The sequence below is a fragment of the Mustela lutreola genome, chromosome 6 (assembly GCF_030435805.1).
Source record: "Mustela lutreola isolate mMusLut2 chromosome 6, mMusLut2.pri, whole genome shotgun sequence".
Classification (NCBI taxonomy): domain Eukaryota; kingdom Metazoa; phylum Chordata; class Mammalia; order Carnivora; family Mustelidae; genus Mustela; species Mustela lutreola.
Window position 1 is genome coordinate 81,638,350 of NC_081295.1, and position 13,615 is coordinate 81,651,964.

Genomic DNA, 13,615 nt, shown 5'->3' on the forward strand with positions numbered 1-13,615 from the left:
ATCTGGGTCTTCTTTCCTTCCTCCCTCCCTTCTTCCTTCTCCCCTCCCTTCCCCCCTTCCTCCCCCCCCCCTTTCTTTCTTTTTTCTTTTCTTCCTTGCTTCCTTCCAGCTTCACTTGGGTGTTATGCCTACCAAGTTTCTCTCTACCCACCTCTAGAGATATTCTCCTGAATTTTCTTATTGCACTTCCATAAATTCTCACACTTTCAAGTTTTCTGTTAGTAAGTAATGCAAAGAGAAAAGAAAAGAAAAAAAAAGCCATGCTCTCCCCCAGCCCACTCCTCAGTGCCTTCGTGTCATCTAATTCCCCAACCAAACTGAATTACCTCATACTGAGAAATATTGTAAGGAAAACACAGTTCTTACATTTCAAAAAAAAAAAAAATATATAGTCATTTTGAAGCAGCTGCCTCTAGCCAGCTGCTTAAATAGTCTTTCCTCCAACAGAAGTGCCCCTGACCGCCAGAACTTCCAACCCAGTGCAAGGAAGGCCTGCCCGCAGCCTGCAGGAGGGGAAATGCACTTTGGGCCCCTCACATGTAACCTTCCTGGACACAAGCTATGGACAATGTAAAGTGGCCAAAATACAGTTCCAAACAGCAGCACCCGTCCTGGGCCTTTTTCCTGTCCATCCCTAACTTACCCCACATTCCCTTTCCCTTTTATTTAGTGCAGGGTATAGGCTTCCTGGCTCTGTACCTGAATTTACACAGGCCACCCCTCCTAGTTTTCCTTCCAGTTGCTATCTGAAAAAACAAATTTACGGAGATATAACTCACATACCAGAAAATTCACCCAGGTCAAATGCACATTGGAATGATTGTTAGTAAATTTACTGAGTTGTGCACAGTCCAGTTGAGGACATTTTCCTTACCCCAGGAAGATCCTTCATGCCCAGTTATAGTTAATCCCCATTCCCATCCCCAGCCTCAGGCAACCACTAGTCTCCTCTCTATCTCCATAAAGTTGCCTTTTCTGGTCATATCAGATAATGGAATCGTATACAGCTCTAGTTTTGACATTGCCTCTTATCTCCTGTGAGAAACCCCAGCTTCAACCTCAGCACTGCGGAAACTGACCAGCCAGCCCCAGGTTTGCATAGCTAGAACATGACAGAGCTCTGACTCAAATCCAAGTCTTGTGATTCCAAATTCTTTCCACTCCCTCCTGTTTTCCTGATCTGAATGCATTTACAACGTTGAACGGAAAATTTGGTGATGGCTATTTAGAAAGCCTCAAAGATTACTGACCTTCTGGGTCAGGACACGGAGTTCTTGACACTTCTCAGCCACCAGAGGGTGCCCCAAAGATCTATCTTTGACCTGGCTTTTGCTTGTTGCAGCAGGGCACCTTAAGAAAGAGAATGTCAGTTGTGACCTGAAGGGGACTTTTCTGGGTGGGATCTCTCATGTTTCCTCTCTGGGTGATTGCAAATAGCAATGGTGAATAAAAGCTGGAATGCTTTTGGCGCCCATTGAAAGTTTCTTTTCAGACCAGGATTTCTTTTTTTAATATACTTAAAGGGAAAATACAGACTTGATTCAGGAAGCTTGATGAAGAGTTCTTAAGTTACGACGATCTTGTATCACAGATATATGGATTATCATAGTATTAACAGGATGTTGCTAATCTTTTGCATTTTTACATAACTAAATTGATCATTTGGGGGAAGGGAAATGGAAAGTTTTTTTTTTTTTTTTTTTTTTTTAAAGATTTTATTTCTTGAAGAGAGAGCAAGCGCAGGTGCAGGCGCAAGATGAAGAAGCAGACTCTCCTCTGAGCAGGGAGCCCGATGCGGGGCTCAATCCCAAGACCCTGAGAACATGACTTTTGCCGAAGGCAGACACTTAACCGACTGAGCAACCCAAGTGCCCCTGGAAGAGATGTTTTAAAATTTTTTCCTATATCGAGTATCTGTGTAGCTAGAATTAACTAGGTAATAATTGAATGTGACAACCGAATTTATTTTTTGAGAAATAATTTTATTGTGATATTTCCCCAGCTATGTGGGCTAAAAATGGCTGACTTTGGTGGACAGTTTTGACTTTAAAAGGAACTCAGCATCACAGTCACCCCAGCGCAGAGGGCATATGTGCCTGTTGGCCTCCCCACCCTGAACACTTGCTACACCCTCTTCTAGTCTAGATGGATGGATGAGGACTGCCCAGCAGCCAGGAGGGGAACTTCTGGGAGCATCTTCAGGGAAACTAAATGATGAATTGTGCTCAGCACCATACCTGCCCGTTGTCCAAGTCACTGGCACACTACGTCTGGTGGTGTTGCATCCCTGTTCCCCTCCTGGACGGCAGGACCACCAGAATCCTGGCTGCAGCTGTGGAACCGACATCAGGCCAGAGTCACAGGACATGGGGTTTAGGACTGGCTCTTCCCATAGTGAGCTCTGTTTTCATTTATCCTCCCTGTATGTCACTTGTAAAATCTGTAAAATAGCAATAATAATATTTGCCTTGTCCACCTTCTACCTCAGAGGGCCCGTGTGGGAAAGAAAGAAAAGAAGCTGGGGAGAGGACTTGGAAACAGAGAACTGAAAGGAGAAACTCAGGGACGGACAGGGGGAGAGAGAGAGAGAAACGTCACAGCTCTGCAGACACCATCCTTCTTGCAAGCGCCCTGTGGGATGGAAAGACACCCCACCCTGTCTTTATTCTAAGACAACTTTCTCTGAAAAGTAGAAAATAACTCATGCCAGGTTCATGGGGTGATTTTACTAATATGATTCAAGCAGCAGAACTTCAAAAACATGTTTATGCTTGCTTATGCTTTTCCAGGAGGATTAATTTGCTTTCACAATATTAATGCCCCAACCAAATACCAAGATTAGACGGCTCGAGTTGAAATCTCACATTAATGGCAATGAGAGGTCAGAACTGACTCACCGGAAGTGGGAAACTGTGCCCCTTAACACCCATCCTTTGCTTGACAACTAAACCATGAGTGAAAACCCTGCCTTTAGGTGATGACATTGAAAGGAGCATGCTTAGAATATTTAAAAATAGCAAACCTTCCCATTCAAAACATCTAATTAGATACAATTAATTAATATGCAAATTAGGAAATACAGCCTCTGGTTACCTCCATCGGGTCCCTGGTACCTGTGGGAAGTAGCATGTTAGCTGCAGGTGCCCACCTCAACTGGCAGGCCATTCGAACCGGGGCCACTGAATGCTCTCTGACTAGAAAGTATTGTGTCTATAAAAAGTGATTAAGCCACAATGTTGAAATAGCACTTTCTGAAATTGTGGTAAAATATACATAAAATTTACCAATTTAGCCATTTTCAAGTGTACAATTCTGTGGCTATTAAGTACACTTACAAGGATGTGTAAACATTATCACTATCCATTTCCAGAACATTTTTTTTATCATCCCAAACAGAATTAAACATTAAACAATAACTCCCCACTAGCCTAGCCCCTGGTAACCATGAAATATCACTTTTTTTCTTGAAGTTTTTATTTAAATTCCAGCTAGTTAACATGCAGTGTAATATTGGTTTCAGGTGCACAATATAGTGACTCAGCACTTCCACGCAACACCTGGTGCTCAATGGGACAAGCACCCTCCTTCCTCCCCATCACCTTTTTAAACCCCGCACCCACTTCCTTCTGGTAACCATGAAATACCACTTTTTAAGCACATTTATTTAGCATGTCGGGTGTGAGAAAGTCATTTTGCAAAAAGGAAAAGCAAGGGAGTCAGAAAATGGCAAAACTCCGCAAGAGTTATTGTAGTGAAAATTGTCATCTTGCCCATCTTCTCCTAGCCCAGAAAGAGCATCAGAATCGTCTAGGATGTGTGCTCGCTTCAGCAGAACATATACTAAAAAACTGGAATGATACAGAGATTAGCATGGCCTCTGTGCGAGGATGACACGCAAATTCATGAAGCGTTCCATAGTTTAGTGGAGCATAAGAAATAACACGGAGGACATGGGGAGATGGAGAGGGGAAGAGAGTTGTGGGAAATCAGAGGGGGGGGACGAACCATGAGAGACTGTGGACTCTGAGGAACTAACTGAGGGTCTTGGAGGGGAGGGCGGTAGGAGGTTGGGTGAGCCCGGTGGTGGGTATTATGGAGGGCACGTATTGCATGGAGCACTGGGTGTGGTGCATAAACAGTGAATTCTGGAACACTGAAAAGAAATTTTAAAAATAAATAAAAAAGTTAAAAAAAGAAAAAAGAATCGTCTAGGATGTGAAAGGTCCTCGCATGCAGAAAATGAATGAAAGTGACACCCAACCCGAGATGTGTCTGCTGACCATGGAGGAAGCTCCCACAGAGTAAGGAGGTTGGGGAACCCAGAGGAGCCCAGGCAAGGCTGGGAGGCGGGGGCCTGCCTGGGACCAGCAGCGGGGGCAAGGCCTCAGTTTCATCTAAAAACTTCAGTCTCAACATTTTCCCAAAACTATACTTTTAATTACTGCCCCCAAAGAACATTGTTCTACAGTTGGAAACACTTACACAATTACATCTTGAATAAAATTCAGTCCCTAAACCAACCACAGTTCACACGTTTAAAAAAGCATATAAAAATGTTAATGAAGATATTAACGATAATAATGACCTATCTTTAATCTGGACTCCCGGAGTCTCTTCCTTAATGCTTTATTTACAATCTTAGGCACCTACGGTAACTGGCCCCTTTCCAGGATACCATTTCTTTGGAAAGCACATGGATTTCATTGTGAAGGGAATACATTTAAAGCATTTCTAGGCTCCCTTCCCCCTCGGCGTTTTGCTAATGTGTACCAGAACATTCTTGAAAGGAGAAAAAAGAAAAAAAGAGAAAGAAATGCTTTGTAAAGAAAAGAGTCTGCCTGCTGGCATTTCTAGCACCATTGCCTTCTATTAATGTGCAACCTAGTTAAGAGAACCAGAAATAGTTGTGTGCAGTGCTTTCTAGAGTAACAGCTAACCTTCATTTGAATACTTACGACCTGCCAGCCGCAGCTACTACATTCTTCCTGTGGATAATCTCACTTGTTCCACACCACTACTGGAGAAGGTAGGAATCATTTTTATCAATACTGCGTGTATTGAAGAAATTGAGGCTTAACGACTTGAAGCAACTCGCCCAGAATCACATAGCAAGTAAGTGGTCTAGCCAGAATTTGAACCCCAAGGAGTCTGACTCCAGGGGCCTCGCTAAATTAAATTACATTGATTTAATTTATGCAAAATCTCTATAGTGTATACATTTTTACTTTTATTTTACAGATGAGAAAACTGGAGTTTAGAGTAGTTCATTGATTGGGACAAGATTGCAGCTATTATGTGAATGAGCAGAGAAATCGGTCTTGGTGGTGCGTTGGACGCCAAACCCTTGTCCATCTCCTAAAACAGACATCTCTGAGCTGCGCCCATTCCCCATGAAGCAAGAGCGGTGTGGTGGCAGCTTGTGATTCCTGCAAAGCTGTTGCTTCTGGGAGGGGTCCAGTGTCTGAGAGAACTTTGCACATATTCTCAGTCTCTCCCTGCAGTTTCTTGAATGGCACTTGACAGGAGTTTGATAATCAAAGTTCAATTACTGAAGGGGATGAAAATAACACAAATTGTAGCTTTGCTTTCATCTCTCTGACTCTGATAAGAGCCGCCAAGCAACAAATGTTGGAGGTTCCATTGAAAGAACAGAGAGCATGTGATAATAAATGTACCATGTGTTTTTCGGAATGTTCAAATGCTCTTACCCTTAAACGTTTGATTTTTCTCTCGGGGAAAAGCAACTCCAATGATCTAAACTCTGTTAATTAGGACAGGAGCTTTTCCTTACCCTTCGTGAACTTCTTGCAGACTTAAAGTTATGACCCAGCAAGTTTCTCTCCAAACAAGAATGTGATGTCAAATTTGAACTGAGAAAAAAATTCTATAAACAGACATAAATTTATTTTTTAGCCCAAAATGTTAATTTTATCCATGTGACTGTTGACAGGAAAAATGGTTATAATCATCAGAAAACGAACATACTCTCAGTCAGGGGGCTGGTCAACTAATAACTATAGAAAACTTATGTGCCTTCAATTCTAAAGGTGCCCTACAGTGATAGCATTTAAAATGAGCAACTATTTTGGTAAATGTGAACAATCAGTGCTTCTTTATCTGTTTTTTAAAAAAATGTATTTTTCTTTACATTTTTTATTGAGTTATAATTAGCATAGCATTATACTAGTTTTGGTTGTATAACATAATGATTCGATACACATATGTACGGAAAAATGATTGCCACACAGAACCTAATTAATTTCCACCACCACATGTAATTATGAATTTCTTTTTCTTGTGATGAGAAATTTTAAGATTTATTGTCTTAGCAACTTTCAAATCCATACAGTAGATTTTTTTTTTTTAAAGACTTTATTTATTTATTTGGCAGAGATCACAAGTAGGCAGAAAGGCAGACAGAGAGAGAGGAGGAAGCAGATTCCCTGTTGAGAAGAGAGCCTGATGCGGGGCTTCATACCAAGACCCTGGGATCATGACCTGAGCCAAAGGCAGAAGCTTTAACCCAGGCGCCACCCAGGCGCCCCCATACAGTAGCTTTTGTGTCAGACTGAGATTTAAAGGCCAGGAAGAGGATTTTCGGAAAGCAAGTTAGCTACCCAAAGTAGGTTGGAAAAGATAGTTCTAGAGGAGGGACCTGTGGAGCCAAGAAGCTCAGCTTCTCTTTCTGTGTCCGAAGGCAAGAAAAGACAGATAGGTTACTGAAAGCTTAGAACTAGCAGGGCCACTAGAGCTTTCCTTTGAAGGAGTAATAGTAAGCAGACAGCAGCTCAAAGTATGTCCTTATCAGAAGCTGCTGTAAGGAAATACTCCCTTCTCATCCCACGGTCACCCAAGCCGGCCGTTTCTCATGGCCTCCCCCATGTCTCGTTCAGAAAGCAAGTCCTTCTGGGCCAAGAGGGAAATGAAGACAAGTAGAGGTAGGTCAGAAGACTGCCTCAGCCCACCTGCTCCTTGGAGAGATTCTTTTGTTTCCAGTTTCCTTCATCAGTTCCTGCCCCTCCCTTTATTTCAGACTCTAGAGCTCGTGTTCCTGAAACTGCTCACTCAGATGTCACCCATCATGTTGCCTCCATCTTCGGCTTTCTCTTGGACATTTCTGTTCTATCTGTGCTGCTCACTGTTCTATCCTACAAGGTGGTGGAACTCCAGAACATCTGCCAGCAAGCTCTTTCCCAAATGGGAAGAGATTCTAAAGTCTGGCCTTTGGAGAGAAGGCCCAAGTTCAGCGGCCAAGTTCAGAAGTAAGGTCAGCAGTCAGATTCAGGGGGAAGGTCAGAATTCAGATTCAGGGGGAAGGTCAGCAGTCAGATTCAGGGGGAAGGTCAGCAGTCAGATTCAGAGGGAAACTAGATTACTAGAATAGAGAAAGTGGGAACGATGAGTGGAAGGCTGAGCATAAGAGCTTGCTCAGACTCATTGGAGACCACAGGTGCCCCGGGAAGAGGCAATGCCCAAAGCGCGGGAACTGGAAAGGAGAGAGTCCTGTGCTGGTAGTACGCACAGTGGGGATGGGAATGGGGGAGAGCAGAGCTACAAAGACAGCAGCCTTGAGGCTGGAAACTAGCTGTAGCTTAAGAGGGGCTTTGCAGCTCGAGGCCCAACCTCTGGAGACACCACTATGGTTCTCAGGGTGATGGAAGCTCTGCTGAGTGAGACAGGAAGGGGCAGTTCTCACGCCTAATCCTGCCCAGAAGAACTTGCCTTTCTCTGTCATTTCTGTACACTATATTAACTATTGCCTCATCCTACTCTGTGACCTTTGGTCTTGTCTTTTTTTTTTTTTTTTTAATTAACTTATAAGGTATTATTTGTTTCAGGGGAACAGGTCTGTGATTCTTCAGTCTTACACAATTCTCAGCGCTCACCATCACACACGCCCTCCCCAACGTCCTTCCCTCCACCACCCCATCCCTCCCAGCCCCCTCCACTCCAGCAAGCCTCAGCTTGTTTCCTGAGACCAAAAGTCTCTTAAGATTTGTCTCCCTCTCTGGTTTCATCTTGTTTCTTTTTCCCTCCCTTCCCCTATGATCCTCTGGCTTGTTTCTCAAATTCTTAAAATTAGTGAGATATCTGATAATTGTCCCTCTCTAGCTGACCTATTTCGCTTAGCATAATACCCTGTAGTTCCACTGGCCTACTTTGTCTTGATTATTGATTATCTCTCTCTCTTTTTTAAAAATATTTATTTATTTATTTGACAGACAGAGATCACAAGCAGGCAGAGAGGCAGACAGAGAGAGAGGAGGAAGCAGGCTCCCCGCTGAGCAGAGAGCCCGATGTGGGGCTCGATCCCAGGACCCTGGGATCATGACCTGAGCTGAAAGCAGAGGCTTTAACCCACTGAGCCACCCAGGGGCCCCTTGATTATCTCTCTTTATCCTAACTTCATCTTCTGCTTTTCTCTGTAGCTCCCCTCTTCCTAAGTACCTGCCTTCCTTATTCGCTATGTTCTGGTGCTTCTGCATGCCTTATCTCCAGCCTCGTTTGGTGCCTACATGCCAATTCTATTGCTTGATCAGCTTCCCAGACCATGCTCATGGATCTTCCACGGTCACTTTCTTGGCCCACCCTTTCACAGCTCTCATGGCAGAAGCTTACAACAGGGGTACCACCGTTGGACTGAAATATGGCACCACTCTGTGTTTCCATCCTCTTGATTCAGGGGATGGATGGGTTTTTTTCTGGTTTGTGTTCTGGAGGCTAATGGTCCTTTTAACTCAGAGTGTTATCACTATATTGGAATTGGCACTTCTATTAAGGGATTCTAATGGCCAGGGAATTCCTAAGTGTCCCAAGGGACACTTGCTTCACTCAGCTTAAGGAAGCAGACCTGAGCTGCTCAGTTCTGGGACTCTGGGGCTGGTCAAGGCCGCCTCCGCAGCAATCTCTGTCCAGTAGGTTGGTATGAGCACTCTTCTGGAAGTCTCTTCTGTCTTCTACTTCTCGCACTCACAGTTGAGGCATTCGCAGATTGGTCTTCATTTATCCAAAATTCCCTGGAACCTTTTTGTTTGCTTAATGTAGGACTTTGGTATTTCTTTGCCCCCTTAAGGCCCCACCTCTTTTCTACACAATTCTTTTAGCACCGAGGTCTAAAAAAGGTGTTGGCGAAACTTCACTTTGAAGTTAATTCAAGAAATACCGCTTGTAAGACAGTGGGAAAAATCTTACTGAAAGAACGAAATATTAATTATATCTGGTATTTATCTGGCCTTTGATGTAGAACGAAGACTGTCTTATTTGCCTGGGACAAACAGTGCTTTCTCTCATCTCCTTTTTTTTCAATAAACTTGAATTCCCTTGTAGCTTCTTACTTGCCTTAATGTCGGAACAAGGGAAAGGTTTGTGATTTTGAAATGAAGCGTCTTTCTGAGATAGGGGTGAAGATACTGCAATTTTATAACATGTCTTAGAAAAATAAAGGATAATGAGAATAAGAACAATGGCAGGAATGACACTCATATGCACATTGAATCCAGAGTTGCGTGGATTGGAGCACTTTGCAAAGGATTCTGACCAACACTGCAAAGAAACTTATGATTTACCGAATTATTCTGATACCAACAGAAATTACCTTGGGAGTGTCTAATACATTAAGATCGATTATTCTGTCTGTTATCTCTCACGAATTATAGGCCTCAAATTTTGTAATTTAAATACTGTAAACTTTGGAGTGAGCCAAGGAGGACTTGATGCATCTTATAAATGTGCTTTTAGAGAACTCTTTAAATAGTCTTGTTATTATCTAGAATAATTAGTATTCATGGACAACTTTAGATTTTACATTATAGATGGAGTTGAATTCCCTATACTATTTCCTTATCTTCTTCCACAAAAATAAATACTATAATAAATTTGATATTTAACATCCCCATGCATGGTTTACATGTGTATTATAAGTTAATTCATCTTTAAACAATATATAATATTGTTTCCATGTTTTGAAATTTTATATAAATATACTGTATAAATCCTCTTGCAACTTGCATTTTTTTGCTCAGGATTCTGGTAAGATTTAGTCCATTGATTCATGTAATTCCAGTTTATTTATTTAAATTTCCTGCAGCATTCTTTTGAATGACTAGACCTCAAATTATTTATCCATATTTCCTATTGATGAATATTTAGTTCATTTTGATGTTTCTCACCATTACAAACAGTGTTGCAGTGAACATTTCTGGGCATGTTTTCTTGTGCATATTTTTGAGGATTGTTTAGGATATATATTCTAGGAATAGAATTTCTGAACTTGAAGCTTTTCTTTCACTTTACCAGACAATTGTTCTATCAGGAAAATATTTGATTATGGATTAAAAGAAAGCTCGCTAACAATTGCTTAAGCAATAAAGATTTAGTTATCTGACTGTCAGCAAAAGACCTTGCCAATTTTTATCCTCTTATTGCTCTTGCTTGCCACCTCATGGTCACACAAGGGCTTCTAGAACTCCAGGCATCACAGTCTCATTCCAATCAATGTTCCAAAAAAGAGAATAGGGTAGGTGGACAAGGTGTGTTTGTTTGTTTGTTTTTGTTTTATTTTTGCTTTTGTTTGGGGGGAGGAAAAACTCCTTAGGTTTTCGGGATATCCAACTTTGGAATTTGGATAAAGACATGGATGAGGAATACAATGACATACCTACTCCTGCCCTGCCCTTGGATAATCTCATGTCCTGGCAACCAGAAGTTCCTCATCAGAACTCCTTTTACATTCCACTGGCTAAAATGAGGTTGCCAAACCCTTGGTGTCAAGGAAATGGGAAAGCAAGTGCTTGGCAAAAGATTATGGGATGATTATGACCAGCTTAAACTAGACATGATTCCTACACTGGGCCTCAGGATGGTACTGCCTTAAAAATCTGGGGGTTTGGTATGCAAGAAGAGTGAAATGTCTAATCTCAATTAACATCTATCCACCTCCATACGCTCAAAAGAGATTCTACTGGTTGGCATTCCCAAGAGGAGTATCTGAGCATTCTTATTGGGCCATATCCTTGACAACACTTGGTATTTTCTTTTATTTCAGCTTTTTTGAGGAATAAATGACCAATAAAATGGTAAGATATTTAAAGTGTACATCGTGGTGAGTTGCTATACATTGTGAAAAAATCCTCCTCATGTAGTCAATTAACACATCCATTGGGGCACCTGGGTGGCTCAGTTGGTTAAGCAGCTACCTTTGGCTCAGGTCATGATCCCAAGGCCCTGGGATCCAGCCATGGGTCAGGCTCCCTGCTCAGCAAGGAGTCTGCTTCTCCCTCTGCCTTTTGTTCTTGCTCATGCTCTCTCTGTCTCAAATAAAATAAAAAAATAAAAAATAAACCAACCACACCCATCACCTCATATACTTATCTCGTTTTTGATGAGAACATTTAAGTTTTAATTTCTTAGCAAACTTCAATGATATTAAATACTGTCATCAGCTCAAGCCACCATGTTTTACATTACATATGTTACATTTTCAGACCTTTCCATTTCACAGCTGAAAGTCTACCTTTTACCAACCTCTCCCTGTTTCCTTCACCTTCCAGTCCTGGCAGTCACTTTCTACTCTGTTTCTAAGAATTTTGATTAAAAAAAAAAAAACAAAAAAAAAAACCTCTGCAGATAAATGACACCAAGGAGTATCCGTCTTACTCTGTCTCTCCCATTTCACTTCACATAAAGCCCTCCAGCTTCATTCATGTTGTCACAAATGGCAAGATTTCCTTCTTTCCCACAGAAAAATAATATTCCATTGTAGGAATATAGCACATTTTTATCCATTCATCCGTTGATGAGCTCTTAGTTTCTTTTCATATCTTGGTGATTGTAAATAATGCTGCAGTGAGCATGGGAGCAGAGATTATGTCTTCATGATTTTGTTTTCATTTCCTTTCCTGAAGTGAGATTGCTGGATCATGTGGGAACTCTATTTGCCGCTGTTTGAAGGCTCACCCTACTGTTTTTCACAGTGGCTGCACCAGTTTGCATTCCCACCAGCAGTGCACGAGGGTTCTCTTTTCACCGCATCCTCACCAACACTTGTTATTCCTTGTCTTTTATTATTGTAGCTACTCTGACCAGTGTGAGGGGGTATCTCGTTGTGGTTTTGATTTGCATTTCCCTGATGATGAATGATGTTGAGCACCTTTTCATTCACCTGTTGGCCATTTGTACAGCTTCTTTAAAAAAGTGTTTACTCGGGTCCACGGCCCATTATTTTAATCAGATTATTTGTGTTTTTGCTAGTGAGTCGTGCAATATATGTTGTGTGAGTTGCGTTTATATATTTTGGATATTAGTCCCTTATCAGTCAACACTTGATATTATCAGCCTTTTTAGTGTTTTTCCCAAAATGATGGGTATGAAATGATAATTTTTTTAAACCTGGGACATGGTACATTTTGTCATGTTGAGGTTTTAGTCCACCTGGAATTTATTTTTATGTGTGGCATATAGTCAGGATTCATTTTATCTGTCCTCCTTCACAGGGAAATTTGCTTATTTAATATTGCGATAATCTCCTTGAATATCTGACTAGAACTTATCTTTAAAAGTATTTGGGCCAGGTGTTCCTCTTTGAGGTATATGTTATAGACTATTTATATTCTTCTCCCTTTCCCTTTGATCCTTCTCTCTCTCTCTGTCTCAAATAAATAAATAAATAAAATCTTTTAAAAAATAAACTATATGTACACACACATACTCATATCTATACATATAAAATGTTTTTGTTAATTTTATAGACTACATATAGATGATACACATGAACTGTTAAATTATTATATTATATAATTTGTTAAATTATATTTTTCTAAGAATTTGTTGACTCCATCTAAGTTTGAGTGCTTAGCATGACGTTTTCCATTGTATTTTCAGTTTTTTATCTGCTGTACTTGTACTTATGCTCTCTTTCCATTACAAACACAATTTACATTTTTTTCTTTTTCCTTGATCAATATTGCCGAAGATTTGTCTATGTTATTAATTATGTCAAAGAAATACCTTTGGTTCTTTTTTGTTTAAAGATTTTATTTATTTATTTGACAGACAGAGATAACAAGTAGGCAGAGAGGCAGGCAGAGAGAGAGAGAGGAGGAAGCAGGCTCCTGCTGCAGGGAGCCTGCTGTGGGGCTCGATTCCAGGACCCTGAGATCATGACCTGAGCTGAAGGCAGAGGCTTTAACCCACTGAGCCACCCAGGCGCCCCCCTTTGGTTCTTTTGATTATCTTTGTTGTATCTTTGTTTCCTGTTTTGTTAGTTTCTTCTCCTATCTGTGTTAGTTCTTTCCTCCTGTTTCCTTAGTGTTTATTTTATTATTGATCCTCAAACTTCTTTACTGGGAAGTTTAATACATAAATTTTCTGTGTTTTCTTCTAAAATAGGTACTTGAGGCTATACATTTCCTAAAGAAAAGACTTTAACTCTCCTAGTTTCTGTAATTCTTCTTTAATACATGTATTAAAAATGTAAGTAATGTATGTAAAATGAAAAAATGTAAGTAAAAAAATTGATACATGTATTAAAAAAAACAATTAAGTCCTATATGTTGGGGCAAAAAAACAAATTCCGAGGTAACAGATCCTAATCGAGGCAGTGGCAATTCTGGGAGGT

General features: G+C 41.0%; 1 non-coding gene across 1 annotated transcript; it reads left to right on the forward strand.

The window, feature by feature from the left end:
- The first annotated feature begins 3,816 nt into the window (after window positions 1-3,816).
- Window positions 3,817-3,922, forward strand: LOC131834944 (U6 spliceosomal RNA). The gene has a single exon (XR_009355036.1). It is a non-coding gene; the product is annotated as a U6 spliceosomal RNA (small nuclear RNA).
- The last annotated feature ends 9,693 nt before the right edge of the window (window positions 3,923-13,615 follow it).